Below are 5,766 nucleotides of genomic sequence, written 5' to 3'. Positions count from 1 at the left end.
ACACTTTTTTTAAGAAAAAAACCTTTTACAAACACTAGTTTTTAAGTAACAAATTGCTGATAATATAACTTGTTGCTATATTTTTAAGTATTATGACAGAAAATATATACATAATATTTTATATTGGTATAATTTTACATCATACTATAGATTGTCTCAAAGTGACTAGTCTGTACAGGGTAAATGCACAACATCGATGCCATACTTCTTTGCAAACTTGTATTAAAATAAACGTCACTTCCTACTACTTAGCCTAATCCATTTTTGTGTTGAGGGTAGCTTAAATACGAATGCCCACTAACGACGCAGCCAGTCTTCCTTCTATCAGTGGTTCTCAAACATAAATAATATTTGCTACAACATATTTGGGTTAAATTAAAATAAAATACAAATTAAGAAGTGCCTTTTGTTTATGTCACAAAAGCAGTTTGTTTTTAATTCTACAGTATGTGCTAGCAATACAAACCATTTGTTTATAGATTTAAATAAAATCGAATAAAATAAAACTAAAATATAAAGAAACATTTTATTTATGTATTGTTCCGTTCAAAAGTTAAGGGGGGAAGGAATTTTAAAAACCGCACTGTATATGTTGGCATTAACAAAACGTAGAAATATCTGAAAATAAAACTAATAAATAAGTTGAAAATAAAAGAAGTCATTGTATTTAATTTCGTATGTAAGTAATCGTCAGTGTACACCATTATATTTAGTTCCTTTTTCTGTCAATCGCTGTCACATTTAGTTTCTGCTTCACTATCATCATCATCATTATTATCGTCACTGCCATCACTATCTCCGTTATTTATATTTATAATAATTGGTTCGATATCATCCAACAAATTGTCAATTTCCCACATTTTTTTTTTTGTTGCTATTACTTGGTTTACGTAGTTTTTCCATTTCTCTGGCGTAATGACCTGCTACGGTGCTGTAATTAAATTTCGCATTTCAGCTTTTTTAAATTTCGCAAGGCGTCCAGCTATATACCGTTTCACTTCACTCCAAACCATTTCGATGGGATTGAGTTCACAGTGATAGGGTGACAGAAGCCATTCTTGAATATCTTTTTTTAGTGTTGAACTGTTGGGAATTTATTCTGACTTTCTGCTGTGATAGGAGGCATTGTCCATTACCACAACAGTTTTTTCTGGCAAATTTAGCGTTGTTATTTTCGAACCAATCTTCGAAGGTCGGTCCATCAATTTCGTCGTGGTAGTCCTGAGTATTTTTCTTTGTGAAAACGTGAGCTCCAAACGTAACATCCAAGATGGTACAAATAATCGTAACTCGAATATGTTTACGCGCTCCGAAGAACAAATGAAGACTAATTAAGGCCCTGGATGTATCAAGCTTTTAAACATATTCGGTACAAGAATTACTCTAATTGCTTTTTAATTACTGAATAACTTAGAAAAAGTATTTGGAGTTGATATCAACCAAAATTACAAATTCCTTACACATTATGGCAGTAATTAGCACCGCAGGGACATAAATAACATTTTAAATTTGGCAGTTAGTAGAAAGTACCGGAATTATTTTAAACTTTGAAACAAATGTTTATTTAATGCACATTTTATTATACTACTGCTACTAATAAAAGATAAAAGTTGATAAGTTACTATTAGAAACAAATAATGTATAGTATTATGTAAAATTATTAGCAAACGATATTTGTAAATTACATAAAATTGTACGTGAGGACTTGTTGAGAACTCCTGGTTTATTCCGTTTATTTTGAAAGATAGACAATAGAGAACGCCATCACTCACTGCATAAAACTGGCAACGTCTTGGCGAAATTCCCATAGGGTTAGCATTGCATATCTTACCCTGTACAGACTAGTCACTTTGAGACGATGTATGGGACTGTATTTCGAAAGAACTAAAACACTTTTATTTCTTTACGGAAACACTTGGTAACAACACTATTAAGGTTGTCCCATAATTAATTGGACTTTAGCTAATGTGTGATAGCTGACATCAAAATAAAGCGTTTAAGCTCAACTTGCTTAGGCAAAATGTTGCTAGTTTTCGTTCTACAGGGTGATTCATTAGTATTTTTCTATATTATTTTTAGGAATATGTTGAAAAATATTCAACCGATTTTAAGTGATATTTGGTATCTTGCTATTATTTAGTATGCTTAATATGAAAATGATAGTTTTACCATTGACACTAGGTGGCGCCACCTAATATAACATTGGTTCATTAATGAGGCCATAATTTTTTTATCCGTCCTGTATAAACATTCTAGTAAACACATTCTAGGAAAAAACATGAAAAAACATTCAATTCTACACAAAAAATTGATTTTGTTTCAAATCAAAAAAGTACACCGTTTTCTAAATAAACGTATTTTTTAGAGACGTGCATAAAATTAAAACATTTTACAAAAACTTACGTAAATTCAAACATTATTCAAAAGGTCTTAAATACCAGTGAATATTAAATGTATTAGTAGTAGATAATTTTTGCAAACAAAATGCATGTGATTGAAACGATTATTTTTATTAAACCTTTTACACAGTAACAAATTTAAAAAAATCAGAAATTAAATTAAATTAAACAATGAAGTGAATATAAAACAATTGACAAAGTGAATAATTCAAAACGAATTAAAAAAAAATTACAATAAACTACATAATCTAAATCTTTTGTGTAAGTTTTACCTTATTTTATATAATGAGTTTCTTTGGGCCCTAATTACGTTAACTCCCTCTACAATATTTTGTCATAACTCTTGACGGTTATTTATTTTTTTATAAACAAGTGACTTTAGGTAGCCCCACTAGTGAAAGTCTAGTTCGGGACTGCGTGCTGGCCATGGGTATACACTACTTCTACCAATCCACCTTTGAGGATAAATCTCATCTAGATAATTTCTAACTTCTAGGCTATAATGTGATGGTGCACCATCATTCATGTACCAAAATTTACGTCTCAAATTTAGAGGTATGTCTTCTAAAAGAGTTGGTAAATCTTCTCTCAAAAAATGTAGATACGTTACTCCGTCAAGCCTAGTTGGTAATTCGAATGGTCCTACAATACAATCTCCAAATATGCCACACCAGATATAGTTCATCCCAAACCCTTCTTTCAGTGCGTCACAGTTTATCGAATTCTCTCTAACACATTAAGCTAGAAGTGACAGAAAAAAACGTGAGTCTGTGATTATTATACATAGAACTTAGAAAATTATATATCGTTCACGGGTATTTGCATATTAAAGCGAATTCTACTTACGGATATATAATTGGTTGGAGTTTAGAATACGCTAAATAGATATCCAATCAATGATACGCATAAATATAATTTGACGCAGATGGTCTCGATAGTGACAGTACTTTGACAATGTCAACTGATAAAATGATAATTTTCATTCCAGGATAGTATTTTCAGACATTTTACAGTGAAAATTTAATTTTGTATTTATTGTCATAAAAATATTTTAAATATGCCGAGATATACCGAGAATGAACAAAGACTAATATTAAAATTATTAAATTATTTTCAATTAGAAAAAGAGGCTGGGACAACTTTATTACCAGTTTCTGCCGTTCGTGAAGTAAGTTTTAAATTATTCTAAAAAATATTCATATTAGTAGTTTAAATACTATACATTTTAGCCATAGTGTTTGTAATAAATAATAATAAATTAATAAATAAATCTTAGCTAATTATGCACTTTCCTTGGAATGTATAGAATAGGAATTACGACAAACTGCCGTTCCAATATAATGCACAATAAAATTTTTTATACAGGACGGGACCTCTAATATGTAAATTAAAAAAAAAATGAAATTCTTAAAATTTTTACTCCACATTTTCAAAAAATAACCTTTTCACATTTAGCCGATTACGATCCTTCAACTGTCAGATTTAACTAAAATTTCATGCAATAATTCTGGACATTCTTAAAATCCTATATGACGTCAAAATTAGTGACGCACTGAAAGAAGGGTTTGGGACAGACTGTATTTATGGAAAATTCATGTTGAAAATGATGTTCTTGAAATGCATGAGGATTTTCTGTCGCGTAGGTTTGCCTATTGCTCCAGTTAAACACACCTCTTCTAGTAAATGTGGCTTCATTGGTAAATAACATTGTATTACAAAACATTGGATCGTCTAAATGCCGCCCTATCAGTTAAAATTTGTACATTAAAACAGCATATCAAATCCCAAAAGTTAAAAAAAATATATAAAAAAAATATCACATATCTATTGTAGATTAATAATTAGATTCTTAAGTTGCCTTTTGAAAGCATTAATGTTTGGGCAGAAAGGATGCAATAGGAGGTCATTGCAAGAGCTGAGCATTCTCGACAAGGAAAAATGACGAGCATAATCAGTCCTATGAAAAGGAATATAAAGTGTGCATTGGCTAATAACGAGGGACAATTAATAACGTTGTTTAGAATTTTAAACAAAAATAACATATCAGCTCTCAACCTGCGGTTCTTCAATGTAGCAATGTTAAATTGAGACATTATTATAGAATAATCTATGAAATAATTTTCAGTATAGAAACTCCCTCTAAACGATCTCCAATCCATCAATGTATACTTGATGAAATGGGGATCAAACAACAGAGTAGTATTCAAGACATGAGCGTACTAGAGAGCAATACAATAATTTGAATACAATAGGTGAGAGATAATGACTGTTACGATAAATAAAACCAAGATTACGAAATCCAGTTTCTTTAATTTTAAGAAAATGGCTTCTAAATGTCAATGCACAATCCAATAATACACCCAAATCTCTTATCTCAGTAAATGAATCCAAGAGTACCGTTCGCGGCGTCATAAAAAACTGGTACAACTCTTATTACCGAAAATCATGTTTTTCAAGTTGTGTAAGTTGATCTTGTCACATGTGTCATTCTAATTTCTAGGGCACTGTTGCCAGTTCAACGAAAATATTATATGAAATCAGCTAAAAGCAGGGCTGTGTGACAGACCGCCAGTTTTGAGTATTTTAAAAACTAAAACATCGAGCATTCTCGATCAGTCAGTCACATTAAATTTGTTTAAGCATGCATCCTAAAAAATTCTCATATTAATTTTGTAATTTTTCATTATCTCAATTAAGTACTCATACCTTGATTTGTGTTTTATTATGATTTATGAAAATATTGCAATTCAAATATAGTGATAGATAAAATCAATCTAGACATAACTTTAAATTATTATAATAAAACATTACAGCGATGTATTAGATTGTAACTGTCACTTTATAATCTACGTAGGATAAAGTATAATGTTAGTTTTTGTTAATGTTATCGTTCATATAATAAATAATAAATTAATCTTGGTAGTTGGCCTGTGACTAAACTTATTGATACAAAATACAGTTCGTGTTCGGTAGCTAATTGAAGTAAAAAATTAGGTACAGTAGATGCATTCCAATGTTCCCTGTGCCAATAATCTAGGTTTAAAGATTCTTCAAATATTTTGGATATTAGCTGAACCCTATCTCTGGTTATTAAATTTATTAAATACGGTTTTTTGTTGTTAATGATAAAAATAATACCTATCTAATAATAACTTTATTTTTTTTTAATTAGATTTAGTGCAATTCCGTTATCTGTGATGGCAACAGCGAATTAATTCACGAACCACTGTATCCAGTCTGAACCCAGGTTTACATTGGGAAAAAAAAGTGTACCAATTTTATATGACGGGAAGTGTACATCATTAAGAACATATCTATTAGCTATTAGATTATTTATACGATCAAATTAAATACAAGAACATTTAGT

General features: G+C 30.2%; 1 protein-coding gene across 1 annotated transcript in view; it reads left to right on the top strand.

The window, feature by feature from the left end:
• Nucleotides 1–5,766, top strand: part of LOC140435182 (ubiquitin-protein ligase E3B) — a 108,009-nt gene that overhangs the window by 38,847 nt on the left and 63,396 nt on the right. The window lies entirely within an intron of this gene.

Source organism: Diabrotica undecimpunctata, chromosome 2 (genome assembly GCF_040954645.1).
Source record: "Diabrotica undecimpunctata isolate CICGRU chromosome 2, icDiaUnde3, whole genome shotgun sequence".
NCBI lineage: Eukaryota > Metazoa > Arthropoda > Insecta > Coleoptera > Chrysomelidae > Diabrotica > Diabrotica undecimpunctata.
Note: the sequence above shows the minus strand (reverse complement) of the source record. Positions and strands in the feature narration are given on the sequence as shown.